This window comes from Lutra lutra, chromosome 8, assembly GCF_902655055.1.
Source record: "Lutra lutra chromosome 8, mLutLut1.2, whole genome shotgun sequence".
NCBI classification, from domain to species: domain Eukaryota; kingdom Metazoa; phylum Chordata; class Mammalia; order Carnivora; family Mustelidae; genus Lutra; species Lutra lutra.
The window spans coordinates 128615963-128628537 of record NC_062285.1 but is presented as its reverse complement, the minus strand read 5'-3'; the positions used below and the strand labels follow the sequence as shown (position 1 = coordinate 128628537).

General features: G+C 44.9%; 1 non-coding gene across 1 annotated transcript; it reads left to right on the top strand.

Moving 5' to 3' along the window:
- The first annotated feature begins 6562 nt into the window (after positions 1-6562).
- Positions 6563-6669, top strand: LOC125108051 (U6 spliceosomal RNA). Its single transcript, XR_007129741.1, has one exon. It is a non-coding gene; the product is annotated as a U6 spliceosomal RNA (small nuclear RNA).
- The last annotated feature ends 5906 nt before the right edge of the window (positions 6670-12575 follow it).

Genomic DNA, 12575 nt, shown 5'->3' with positions numbered 1-12575 from the left:
GGCTGGGAGGTGACACTGGTGGGTACACGTGAGTGCCTCCCCCACCCCAGGACTTTCAGAACTCCCTGGGGGAAGTCTAAGGGTAGTTGGAGCTTCCCCTACTGTGTGGGGGTAGAGCCAGAGAAATTATATTACTGGTACTAGGTAAAGGGGAAAATTGTGGCTAAAATGACAAATCCTCTTCTTTAAGGGAGCTGGGGCATGGGTAACTGGACTAAGGCAGAGAAAGCTATAAAGAATGCTGATTTCACTCAGCCCTCCACAGTGGGGAAAGGTCAACCTCACGGGACATTTTTGTGGTCTTGTTATAAAGGGCAATCCTTGCCCATGAGGGACTTTTGGTCTTATCAGTCTTCTGGTTGCATTGGTCCAGAAACATTTGGGCTGGGGAGATGATGGGTATGTGTTGTGGTGTGGGGAGGAATTTTTACTCCAGCCAACTAGGATCTGATGCTGTGAGCTAGACAGCCCTTTAGGGGAAACTTCTTCTCCTATCCTAATGTTTCTATGAGGAAATTTTACCCCACTTTCTAGAAGGTGAAAAGTACTTGGCAATGATTCATTTCCTACTTTTTGTTCACTGAATCTTCCACCAAGAATGAAGAAGGCATAATCCGATTATCCAAACCAGGAGAAGGAATTGACTATGTATGCTCACCTTTCCTCTCTCTCTCCTTTCATGATGGCCTGTCTGCAGGATAGAAGCTTTCTCCCAGAGCCCCATATACAGCTGCTCAGGTTGTGCACTGAGAAACTCCATGGGGTATCATCTGCATAAAAGGAGCAAATGGCACCTCCTATGGTTGACCAGGATGCCTTGTATTCTCTTCCAATTCCATCCCCCAAAGTGGTAAACACCTCTGGGTCAGGCCCCAGAGACTGGCTTCAGAGGCAGATCTGGAAGTCCATTTCTCACTGTCCCAGTATAGGGCTCTGTGGTAGGCAGAATAATGACCTCCCATTCCCAGAGATGTCCATATTCTAATTCCCAGAATCTTTAAATATATTATCTTACATGGCAAAAGGAACTTTGCAGATACGATTCAGTTAAAGATTTTGAGATGAGACGCTTATCCTGGATTCTCTGGGTGGGCTCAGTGTAATCACAACATACTTAAATGAGAGAAGGTGATGTGATAAGGAAAGAGAGAGAGTAGAACCCATAGTGCTGCTAGTTGTGAAGATGGCAGAAGGGGCCAGGGGGCAAGGAATGAAGAAAAGATTCTCCCTTAGAGCTTCTAGAAAGGATGCAGTCCTGTGACTCCATGGTTTTAGCCCCGTGAAGTAAATATGTGTTGAGTTTCTGACAACCAGGACCATAAGTAATATATTTGTGTTGCTTTAAGTCACTATGTTTTGGTAATTTATTACAGCAGCAATAGGAAACAAATACAGACTCATTCCCCTTCTTGCTGCTATGCTCTCTGGCTTCTCCCCAGAGGGTGTGCTCCAAGGTCTAGAGCTGTGTTATCCCAAACGGTAGCCACTAGCCATGTGTAGCACCTAGAATTGAAATTCAATACAAAGTTAAAATTTACTTCTTCAGTTGTGCTAGACACTCTTCAGCTGCTCAATAGCCACAAGTGGCTTCTGGCTTCCCCTCGGACAGAACAGATATAGGACATTCTCTTTATCACATAAAGTTCTGTTGGACGGCACTGGGCTCGACTTCCGGGAAAGGTGATGGAAACCAATTAGCCAGGGAGTATCAATCATGTTCTCCATTCAGGCAATCCCAGTAATACAGCTGGCAGTTGCTCCCCTGCCTGACTTTTCTGCACTTAGAGTTCTAGATGTGTTTTGCCTTGGGGGTGGTGGGGCAGGGCAGGGGTGAGATTAAGTCCCAGTGCAACCAAGCAAGGACAGTAGTGTAGTAGAACTGGGACAGAGAACCCCAACCGCCAAGGACCAGAGGATGCCAGGCTCAGCACACATCCGGACTTCTTGACCCCTGAGCGGGATCTGGGGGAGAGGAAGCAGTAACATCTTTCAGAAACATAACCCAGATGACAGCTGGGTCTGGGAATCCTCTGATTTAGATCAGATCAGTTTGAAAGCTCATTCCACTCCCTGGGAAGTCCAACTCTCTTCTTCAGACTTCTGCGTATCTTGATATCCTCAAGGTCAGTTTTGTGTTGAGGTTAACCTCTCTCACTACGTAAATCCAGACCTGACTTCCAGTTCTTTCCTTGATCTCAAGGCAAAAAATTTCCCGGGTTAATTTGTGGAAATTTCCAAAAGAGTTGCTGGCACATAGTAAACCTTTCTTTCTTTCTTTCTTTCTTTCTTTCTTTCTTTCTTTCTTTAAGATTTTATTTATTTATTTGACAGACAGAGATCCCAAGCAGGCAGAGAAGCAGGCATAGAGAGAGGGGGAAGCAGGCTCCCCGCCGAGCAGAGAGCTGGATACGGGGCTCAATCCCAGGACCCTGAGATCATGACCTGAGCTGAAGGCAGAGGCCCCAACCCACTGAGCCACCCAGGCGCCCCACATAGTAAACCTTTAAAAGGGCTTAGCTAATATTTGTAGGTATATTGGGCTTTGCTGAAAATTTCAGGTTCACAGAGAGAAATCAGATCGTGTACCCTGCTGTAAACAATTCAAACACCCAATTATCCATTCCTCATCTTTAGCATCTGCTTAGTCTCTGCCACTGATGGTTCTAATTAGCCCTTACTGACCGTGGTAACTGTCTCCTGGTCTTCTCTTCTCCCTTCCCTTTCTTTGGCCAGGAGTCCTCAGAGTGGGGCTCCCCACAGGCTGCCCTGAGGTAGAGAGTTTTATAATGCAAGTCCTTTGCAGCTATTTTACAAGGAGATGGGTTTTTTTTTTTTCCACTCCAGATTTATTACTGTTCATGTAATTCATGAACAGGATCATTTGAGGTTATGATTGCTGTTATCTATTTCAGAGGAAGTGGGAGATGGGCGCTTCCAGACACAGCCTGTGAGCAATCGGCTGCGGCTATGAGTCAGGAATTCCTGGTCCCCTTCCTGCAGGGTCCAGCCTGGGGGCTGTGTGGGAGCTGGTCCAAGGTTGATTCTTGGGTGTTGTCTAAGCGCAGTGCCAGCACCATTCTGAGAGAGAAAACAAAGGGACCATGAATGAGGAACATGGGGGATATTGGCTTGGTCTTAGAGTCAAAAGAATCAGGTCTCCACCCCCCGACCCCCGCTCTTGACCTCCGACAAGTTAGTTCACCTCTCTGGGCCTCTGTTTCCTTACATGTGAATCACTAGCAATAGCTACTTATGAGGCTGCCCCTGTGGATCACCATGGTAATGTATTTAGAGAAGGAATGATGTACTGTATGGTGGCTAACAACATAATAATAATAAAAAAGGAAATACTAAATATTCCATAAAATAGATTAATAAAAATAGGTGACAAAAATGAAAACAAAATTCAAGATTTAAAATTAAAAAAAAAAAAAAGGCAGTGGTGCATCTAAAAAGCCTGGTGTACAGTAGGTGCTCAGTAAACAGTAGTTATAATTTATCTTACTCAGTGGTCATATTATGATGAGGCAGGTGTTGTTGCCCGAGTTTGACTGAGCCAGTTGCCACAGGTGACAAATCTGAAGTACATGAGGGCCAGGATGACAACCTGATGATCTGATTCCAAATGTTATGATTTTCTTTGTCTCTTACATATGACACAAAGGAAATGCATGAATTCATTCTCCTTGCAAAAATTCACCAATTCAGAAGCTTATAGGCTAGGAAGTGAAATTCATCCCCCACCCACGAACCCCATCCTTCTCCTCAGAGATAAACCACCATGAATAGTTCATGACAGAGGAGTGTAGTCCATTTTCCATGAAGTTTTATAAGAAATTTCACATGCACTTTTAAAACATGAATGGGATTCCTCTGTCTGTGGAGCCAGTTCCGGGACCTGTCTTGGACCCTTAGCTCTGTATTGTGGAAATTTTACCAAAGCTGTATGTGTAGCTTTGCTCCTTTTTTGGTAACCACTACTTAAGATTCCATAAAATGTATCTATGATAAATGAGGGTGCCTGGGTGGCTCAGTGGGTTAAAGCCTCTGCCTTCAGGTCAGGTCATGATCCCAGGGTCCTCGGATCGAGCCCTGCATCAGGCTCTCTGCTCGGCAGGGAGCCTGCTTCCTCCTCTCTCTCTCTGCCTGCCTCTCTGCCTGCTTGTGATCTCTGTCTGTCAAATAAATAAATAAAAATCTTTAAAAAAATGTATCTATGATAAATAATGTAATCACAGTGATTAATGATTTTTCTGTTAAAAAATGGAATGTTTGTAGTGTTTCACATTTGAACTTTCACTTGGTCTTTAATTTCATAGAACTTTATTTTATTTTTTTTTAAAGATTTTATTTTTTTTTAAAGATTTTATTTATTTATTTGAGAGAGAGATCACAGAGGAAGAGTAAGAGAGAGAAGCAGACTCCCCGCTGAGCAGAGAGCCTGATGTGGGGCTCAATCCCAAGACCCTGAGATCATGACCTGAACTGAAGGCAGATGCTTAACCCACTGAGCCACCCAGATGTCCTTATAGAACTTTAATTACTGATTTAGTCACATCTTTTAATCTTCCTTCTGCAGCTCTGAGTTTTGCATCTTGCTTAGGAAGAGCTTCTCCACATCTCAAGCTTGTAAGAATGTTCTCCCATGTTCTCTCCTAGTGTCCTAAAACCCATCATAATGCTGGAAGTGGGGCCCAATGTATTATCACTCAAAATGTGGGGTCAGTGTTACCGTGCTGAAAGGGAGAACTAATTGGCAAGGCCTAGTTGTGTTATATGAATTCATTTGCTATAGGGCATACTCTGCGGTTTCAGGTTTTTTGGATTTTTAAAAGTTTTTATTTAAATTCCAGTTAGTTAACATACAGTGTAATATTAGTTTTAGGCATACAATACCGTGATTCAACACTTCCATACATAACCCAGTGCTCATCACAATGGCACTCCTGAATCTCTATCACCCAGTTCACCCAACCCCATCCCAGCCATCTCCCCTCTGGTAACCATCAGTTTGTTCCTTATGGTTAAGAGTCTGTTTCTTGGTTTGGGTTTTTATGTTGAAGCTTCATGCATCTGGGATCTATTGTTTAGAATGACGTTGAGCAGGATCTAATTTTATTTTTCCCCTTGCAAATGAAGGGTTGTATCAGTGCCATGTACTGGATGATCTTTCTTTTCTTCTTTCTGATTTAATTGTCACCTCTACCATTGAAGTTACTCTCTCCATATGGGTCTCCATACTAGAATTTCCTGTTCCATTAATATATTTATAGGATCAATCATGTTCATCCATCTATTTTGCTCTACTTCTCTGTAATTGAGCCAATAGTACATTGGCAAAGAATGTGTATTCAAATAGCACAATAAACATTTTTGAATGTTAATGGAGTGAATTACAATAAAAGACATCTTACTTCATGATTCTTGTATTTCTCTTATTACAGTGCTGAATCTGACCTGTTAACATTAATTCATTCATTTATGATCTCTTTTGGTGAATATGGACTATGGTTTTTTTTTTTTTTTATTTGTGTGGTCTCCTTGTCTAGTTTTTAGCACAAGCAAGTCCCTCGTCTTTTCAAAGGATCCTACCTCCTCTCTGTTGCATTTCCACATATGTTAGTGACAGATTTTGTTCCGGCTGTCATGACAGAATGTATCTTTGGAGCATCAGTGAGAGGCTGTAAGTGGAAAAAAAAAAAAAAAAAAACAAACCTCAGATCTTCATCCTGGATGAAATCACTGGAATCTGGGGGGTGTAGGGAGGGGATTTACAGGCTCAGTGACTCGGCTCAATGGAGGAATGCAGGCATCAGTTTTATGAACTTGACTAAAAAAATGTGCCAGGGTTACTAAACTCTGCTAGAGGTGAATGTGTGGGGGTGTCTTTCTCTTACATATTTCCATGGACATTTGCATGTGTGCTTGCGGTGAGCTTCTATGCGTGAATGTATAGTGCATATGTACATGCGTGGGAACATGGGAGTGAGGGTACACCCATGTGTGTGTATATGTGTAAGAAGGTGTGTGTGTTGAGGTGGTTGCTTGTGTGTGTGTTGAAGAAATGTCTGCTTCAGTACAGTCTGGTCAGGCAGGATGCCACAGGATTGCTTAAGTCTTTCTTCATGGGTTTTGTGGGTGGGTGGACCATTAGGCCAAGATGAGGTACAGCTGGGAGAGGCTGAGGACGGGAAGGTGAGGCACGGGACTGAAAATATGGTTTTGAAAAAGCGATTTGATCTCACTTAACCTCAGTCTCTCTGTGGAAAGACTCTTTCTTGCCCTGTCCCCTCCTTCTGTCCTCAACTTGGTGGGAGCCCATGCCTGTTAAAGTCCCTCATAGGTCACAAGGGAAGGAAATGCCATCAGGCTCTGGATTCTTGTTTCCTGGATGTGCTGTTTGTCTCCAACAAGCCTGGCTGGTGACATGGCAGCCCAGGAGCAGGTCTGTTTTGTATGTCCTGGGCTGTCAAATAAACACGTGGGAATGTGCTTTCCCCCAGAAGCTGTTGCCCTGGTCACATGTCACAGCACTTAGATGATCTTCAAAATGCAAGCTCACGTGCTCGCTTCGGCAGCACATATACTAAAATTGGAACGATACAGAGAAGATTAGCATGGCCCCTGCGCAAGGATGACACGCAAATTCGTGAAGCGTTCCATATTTTTGAGGACAAGGGGAGATGGAGAGGAGAGGGGAGTTGAGGGAAATTGGAAGGGGAGGTGAACCATGAGAGACTATGGACTCTGAAAAACGATCTGGGAATTTTGAAGGGGTGGGGGGTGGGAGGTTGGGGGCACCAGGTGGTGGGTATTGTGGAGGGCACAGATTGCATGGAGCACTGGGTGTGGTGCAAAAATAATGAATACTGTTATGCTGAAAAAATAAAAGTTAAAGCTCAAAAAAAAAAAATGCAAGCTCACTTTACTTTGCTGTGTCCTATGGATGGAGGTGCTGGCTCCCCCTCCCCTCCGCTCCCTGTGGCATACAGACAAGCCAAGGCAGACAAACTGCCTCTCTCTCCAGAGCAAGTTGTGGACACATGGTGCCCACTTTAGAAGCCATTTGTCTAGGTAACAGGAAAACTTCAGTTGCTCCCTCTTGCTGACCCTGTTTGATTGGCAGACTAACTTTTCCTCAGAAAACTGGATTTGCAGATATAAAGGTGCCTGGAATAGGCTCTGGCAGAGTAGCTTCCACTCTGCCTTCCCTGTTGTGGTGTGGGCAGCAGGCCTTACATAGGTCTGTGGGTGTGATACCACCCATGCCACCTAGCAGTTGAGGACTGGGAAGCCAGAAGATGAGGCTACAAGGGAGTCTAGCCGCTGTTGAGTGTGAAGTAATGTGAGAAACTTGCTGCCCCACAGTGACCCACCTGAACAAAATGTTCCAAAACTATCCAGTCATGTTGTGTATCATGGGAAATGTATTAAGACTCTTTTTGATAGAAGTGACAGAAACAACAACCAGCACCACAAACCAACCCAACCAAGTCAAATTAACTCAAGGAAAACATAAAACTTGTTGGCTAACATGACTAGAAAGTCCAAATATGTTTCAGGCATAGCTCTATCCAGGCCTCAGCCATCTTCAGAGAGTATTCTATTTCTTCATCTCTTTGCTCTTTTCCCTCCCTTTCTGCATTGTTCTCATTTTCTCCTACAGACAGGTTAATTCCCTGTGGTGGAGGAAGATGACCACTAGAAGTCATGACTTCACATCCTCTTAAGAATCCTCATAACAGGAAGCCATCTTCCCAGACTGCTTTAGCTGAAAATTCTCAGTGAAGACTGACTTGCTTGGCTCAGGTCATGTGTCCATCTCTCGTACAATCACTGTGGCTGGAGAGGGAAATAACGTGTTCTGATTGGTCATTCTGGAGCTGGAGTGGGTGATTGGCAGTCCCCAGAGAATACTTGGAGTGGGGAGGAGTATATCCACAACTGGAAGTGGACTTGAACAATCAAAATTTGTGTTTACTATAGAAAGAAAAAATGATAGCTCAGTTTAGGGAAGATGGGTCCCTTCACTTAAGTTGCTTCCTGAGCCTTGGTGGGCAATGTTTGCTATCACTCTGAAGCCATCTTAGAGTAGAAGAGTAAGATGAAGTTATCACACTATTGATGTTCAATGTACTAACTTCTCCCTCCACCTCCCATTTCCAAGGATCCTTGTAAGAAGGCCATCACTGGAAGTTATGTATACATGTTTATTTCCTTCTTGAGACTCTTAGAACCTAGTCTGGAAGGACAAGCCTAAAGTGTCCCTGCATGGTGCTTTCCTTCTGGTCTGATCTCACGTGCAAAGAGAAAGTTCCATGTTGGCTGCAAATGTTTGAGAGGACATACAGGGTCTACTGGCCAATAATTGTATCTATGGAAGAGACTGATACAGAAGTATATTAGTCTGCTCAGGCTGTTGTAACAAAATACCACAGATGAGTGGTTTAACAGCAGACATTTATTTTCTTACAGTTCTGAAGGCTGGAAGTCCTAGATCAAAGTCTGGCAGGATCTGCTTCGATGAGGACCCCTTCCTGGCTTACAGATGACCGCCTCCTTCCTGTGTGCTCACGTGGTGGAGAGCTCTCTGATATCTCTTCTCATAAGGGCACTAATCACCTTGGATCAGGGAACCAACCCTTATGACTTCATCGAAACTTAATTACCTTCATGAAAGTCCTATCTTCAAATATAGTCACATTGGTGGCTAGAGCTTCAGTGTATGAATCTTGGCAGGGGCGATGGCCAAAGATTAAAATTAAGATTTATTCTTAATCCCAGAGAACCTCATTCTCCTAGGATTATGTGTCAGAAGTGATGCTAAATGACTTAAATGAATTATCTTCTTTTTTAAAAAAGATTTTATTTATTTATTTATTTGACAGAGAGAGAGATCACAAGTAGGCAGAGAGTCAGGCAGAGAGAGAGGGGGAAGCAGGCTCTCTGCTCAGCAGGGATGCTGAGGCAGATGCGGAGCTGGATCCCAGCGCCCTGAGATCATGACCTGAGCCAAAGGCAGTAGCTTAATCCACTGAGCCACCCAGGCGCCCCTTAAATGAATTATCTTAATTAGCCTTTTCTACCTCTATGAAACAAACAATTTTTAAAAAAGATTTTATTTATTTATTTGAGAGAGAGTGTGTGTGAACATGAGCAGGGGGGAGGAGCTGAGGGAGAGGGAGAAGCAATCTCCCCACTAAGCAGGGAGCCCCATGCAGGGCTCAATCCCTGAACTCTGGGATCATGACCTGAGCTGAAGGCAGACACTTAACCAATGGAGTCTTCCAGGTGCCCCGAAAGAGATATTTTCATTACCTCAATATCACGTAAGAGGTAATCAGTATCAAAGGCAGTTAAGTAAGTCATGTGAGGTCACAGAGTCCCAAGTGGCAGAGCCAGAACTTGAACCCAAATCTGTTGAATTTATTCTTAGCCATGATCCTTCCAGCCATTGACAGTCTCCCTGCTGAGGGCCTGAACTGCAATTTTCTCGGAATGTCCAGGTTCCCTGGAGCAATCTGGGTTTCTATGTCTGCCTATTTCATGAAGTACCTAATTTTTAAAGACACAGTTTCTTAAGGATAACAGAGAGAACTACAACCCAGGGAATCAAAAGCCCTCAGTGTGTTGGTTTTATTTTTTATTTTATTTTATTTTATTTTTTTAAAGACTTTATTTATTTATTTGACAGAGAGAGATCACAAGTAGGCAGAGAGGCAGGCAGAGAGAGAGGGGGAAGCAGGCTCCCTGCTGAGCAGAGAGCCCGATGTGGGGCTCGATCCCAGGACCCTGGGATCATGACCTGAGCTGAAAGCAGAGGCTTTAACCCACTGAGCCACCCAGGCGCCCCAGTGTGTTGGTTTTAGAAAGAGTCTGATGTGCCCTGAGACACTCACCCTAGGATATACTCTGCTCACCATGCTCTTAGTGACTTCAGTGCATCTCTGAAGTTAGGTAGCACCAGTGTTCATGGTTTCATGGAATGATATTAGGAAGCAAAATGTGAAAAACTCGGGAGTTCGTGGTCTTAGTTCCCCATTGTAGTGGGCTTCCCATGAAGCTATAGAAACTTCGGAGGCCCCCACTTGCCTTGGAGTGGCTTCATGTTTATGTGGCCCTGTGTTTTTGTAATACATTTGGACTACAAGGTGGCCTAGGACTGTTAACTCTTCCCACTCTATTTCCCCTCCCTCAACCTTCTCCTTGGGTTGGATGGTGTTGGGGGACCACCCTTTCATGCAAGATGGTCCCGGATGGTTGAACATATTTTATATGCAGAGTTCTGTCTTATTCTTTTCGAAGAGGGCTCCCAAATTGTCTAAGCCTCAGCCCACCAAAACTGATCTGGTTCTCCTTCCCTCTCATTATTGCCTCTATGACTCAGGCTCCTCTTTCCAAGTAGCTGAGGGCCGGTGAGCAACTAGTACGGTGGAGATCATAATGCCTCTGTCTTCATGTCACCCTCAGGATCCCTTTCAGCTCTAAGTGCAGAATCAACAGCCAGCAGGCCCAGAGTGACTGCCTGACCTAGGAGCCTCTTAGGAACAAGCCTATTATTCATTAACAAGCCTGGTTATTTTATAGGCCAATTAACTTAGGAGGCTATGGAAGGGAAATTCTGAACTTGTGCAAGCCTGCATCTCCCCCTCCTCATCTTCTCTCTCTCCCCACTGTAGTTTGGGTCTCTGCCACTGTTTAAATTTAAGCTGATTTGCTATCCCAGCATCTGCAGTTTGATTCCTTGACTATTGCCTGGCTCCTGGTCAAACCACCAGGGAGCCCACTAGCCAGTGATTAAATCTGAGCCTTGATTATAATGGTTTTATTTTAGTGGGGACTCTGTTTATGGGCCCACTGGTATTAGAGTGCAGTGTTATTGTAATGAGGTAGTAGCCTCATAGCAATAATCAGGTGAAGCAAGTGGGCTGAGAAACTCCAGACTCCAGACAAATGGAGTCGGTTATTTGGCCAATACACCTCTACTCAGTCTTTTATTTTGTTGTGTAGGAAGAGATGAGAGGGGCCTGGCTGTTACCAAGCGTATACTGTGGTCAAGCATGATCTAGGCACTTTTCCATGCTATATATTTTATTTTGAAATGATCCAGTAAGGTAGCATTATGAGCGTGCCTGTATTTATTCAGAGGAAGCCCAGAGAAGTTGCACGTGTTGTGCTGAACCGCACAGCTAGCAGGTAGAAGGGGCATCTGTGCAGAGCGGTCTGACTCCAAGTGCTGTTCCCTTCACTTTAAGCTGACTGATGTGGATATACTCGTCAGGCAGTCCCAGCTCCTACTGAGTCTTTGTTTTTGTTTGGTTTTGGCCTCTCGATAGTCTCAGTATCAGAGAAACACTCTGCGGTGGGTGCTGCTTGGTGGGAAGAAGCCACGAGAAGTAAGGATTCCGGCGAGGCCATCCGCAGAAAGAACCACCAAGACTGTTTTGGAAGCAACTCTCAGTTGCGACTTTGTTTCTTGACACCTTAGTGAGCACAGGGGATCCTGAGATGGACAGGTGCACTAACCCAGGGGCAGGACCTATCCCAGCGCCACCACCACCTTTTGCGGCTCCTTAGGCAAGCCCCTGCCTCTCTGGCCCTGCCTACTTTTCCAGCATTAGCACCTGCCATTCTCAGTCTTGCTACAGCTGCTGCTTTAGCTTTGCAGAATGCAAGTAGCTCATTTGGCAAATGGTCTCAGGAAATGCTGAAGAGGGAGTGTTGATAGGAAACAATGGTTGGGAGAGAGGAAGAAAGGGTGACCGGCACGTATAATCCCCCTGTGGGCATGGGGAGCTTCACCCAGCGAGAGGGCGGCAGGATCCAGAGTGGAGCTTACACTTTAGTATCCCACTCACACACAGAGTGACCTTCTGTGACTTGGGAAAAAGCCCCTATGGAGTTGCAAGTTTGGGCAGTTGGAAGACTGGCTCCTGCGCTGGGTTTTCTGCTATTTGCACCTAAAGGGATTCCCAAGGCAAGCACTCCTGTAAGGGCACCTCACTTCCTTGTAATCCCACCAGCATGTCGCTTCTTTTCTTGTCTTATATAGGACTCCCTCCCCTACATCCTGACTACTATCAGCCCAATACTAATGCCTCTGTCCGCTGTGCTTTTTCCTCTCCCCTTTCCTGCACAGGCTCTTTTCATCCTCTCAATGCAGCACAGTTTCCAAGAGGGGCAGTGTCTGACCAACCCAACAAAAGTGGTTTCTTTGAACCCAGGTCTGCCCAAATCCAGATAAAGCACAAGTCCAAGTTTTTTTTTTTTTTTCTTTTTTCTTTTCTTATGGCAAGATTCAGCAAGGAAGAAATCACCCTGTCAAAAGCACTTACTCTTAAAATCCATACTGAGTGATAACAACCAGTCCATCCTCTAGCCCTGGGCCAAGAACCACACTCCTAATAGCTCCGCTTCATACAGTTCTGGCCCCTCTGTGCCCACTGAAGGCTGCTCCAGCTAGCAGTTGCCACATACAAAAGCCACTCCAGAAACATCCTGGCTTTAAGCCATGATTATCTGGGGCACCTGGATGGCTCAGTTGGTTAGGTGTCTGCCTTCGGCTCAGTTCAGGA